Source organism: Suncus etruscus, chromosome 8, assembly GCF_024139225.1.
Source record: "Suncus etruscus isolate mSunEtr1 chromosome 8, mSunEtr1.pri.cur, whole genome shotgun sequence".
Lineage (NCBI taxonomy): Eukaryota > Metazoa > Chordata > Mammalia > Eulipotyphla > Soricidae > Suncus > Suncus etruscus.
This window is the reverse complement of record NC_064855.1, coordinates 76,337,455-76,339,343: the sequence shown is the minus strand read 5'-3', so window position 1 is coordinate 76,339,343 and position 1,889 is coordinate 76,337,455. Positions and strand designations below refer to the sequence as shown.

Below are 1,889 nucleotides of genomic sequence, written 5' to 3'. Positions count from 1 at the left end.
CATACTATATATAATATATATTCTATACTAATATATATATATTTGATCACTCCTGGCCATGCTCGAGCCTTCTGGCTCTGCATTCAGGAATCGCTCTGGGTGGGCTTTGGGGGCCATAACAGATGCTGGAGTTTGAACCCATGAAAGCTGTGTGTTATCACTCCAGTCCTAAAATTGTATTTCAACGAAGTTATTTCAGAGAAGGTCATTTTTAAGCAACAGTGACAGCATTTTTATCACCTGTAGATAGGCTAATGCGCTTTGTATTACACTTAATTATTTTATGTATTTTTGTTTTGGTTTATAGGTTATACCAAGCGGTGTTCAGGGCTTCTGTATCTTCACTCAGAATTAGATCTGGTGTTGGTCAGGGGACCAAGTGAGATGCCAGGGATTGAACTCAGGCTCAACATGTGCAAAACAAGTGCCATATCCACTACACTATATCTCTAGCTTCTTTAAATTTTATGTACACCAGATTTTGAACTATTTCAAGTACAAATTTTAAATGGCTTATATATAAGAGTTAGACTTAACAATTGTTTTCTAACTTCTAGAGTAAATGATAAAAACACTTCCTAAGTAAATTGAAAGGTTCCAAGTGTTGACCAGTTCCTTCTTTTCTTTATGTGTGATGAACTTCATGGAGCACTAATTCCCGCGGGATATTTTTTTTTTGACCGTACAGTTTACAAGCTCTTCTTTCAAAGGCAGTTATCATCTGCTTTACAATTTTATCAAAAAATAAAGTGGAAAGCTGAGTGTGTAGAAGGGAGCAAATTTTGGGAGAGAAAAAAGGAAAAATCCAAGGTACAATTTCTTGGGTAACCTGTAAAACCTAGACTAAAACCCTAAATTTTCGCCGAGTGGTTGAAAAGTCATCAGAACAGGATGATGTGGAAACCCAAATGTGGTTTCCACCAAGGTGACTACAGGTATATACCACTCCAATACAGGTGGGAATCTAATTTCTAATCGTGTTTTGCAGTATACAGGTCTCTTTGATATTATATCTGATTTTTAACACCATGGAACAAAATGTTTGTAATCCTTCATTCCTGATACTACATCATACATTTCCTGCATCGAGTATCTGGTAATCCTCTTCTCTGAATATTTCCTTTGTTTGTTAGTGGTGCAGCAAATTTGAATAAATTTCTTGCACATATATCCTTTGGCAAAGCTGGGGTCTGTAGAGGAAAAGTTCTGCTTATCATTATAGAAGTTAAATATCTGTCGTTCCACGAGGGTCTTTGTGCATTTGCGGGCTCTATGGTCAATTCTGCCTACTTGGGAGAGCATCCTCACACGACCTTCATCAAGACCCTCTGGCCAGTCCAAGCTGCCATGGTATTTTTACAGAAGATGGTCATCTCCCTTGCCAGCTTCAGGACCAACCGCAGGGCTCCACCTCCTTCTCACACCAGGCCACCAGGCAACGGCACCTCCCAGCCATAGCTAGAATTTTTTAACTTGAAACTTAATATTGGACCTTAGCTTAGAGTGATGTAAAAGATAGGACTCACTTCAGTTTATATTTGAAACATTTTAAAAACTAAAAGTAGATTTTATTCTTACAAATACCATTTATTCTATAAATGAGATTATATTAAAAGTCTATGTTATAAAGCTATATTGGCAGATATACTAATAATAATATCTTAAAATAATGATGCAACGATTATAAGAAAGCATTATTGGGCATCTCCTATACATATACAAGACTAACTTCTAAGGACAGGACAGTGTAAAAAGCATTAGAAAACTGCCTGCTTTTGTGCCACAGATACAGTACATTTTTAGTAAAATGCTTTTCTTGCATGCAGCCAAGCAGATTTTATATGTTCCCTTGAGAACCAAAAGGATTAATCTCTAATCAAGTCATATAG

General features: G+C 36.7%; 1 pseudogene; it reads right to left on the bottom strand.

Moving 5' to 3' along the window:
• Nucleotides 1–625: 625 nt before the first annotated feature.
• Nucleotides 626–1,217, bottom strand: LOC126015970 (coenzyme Q-binding protein COQ10 homolog B, mitochondrial-like; annotated as a pseudogene).
• Between the last annotated feature and the right edge of the window lie 672 nt (nt 1,218–1,889).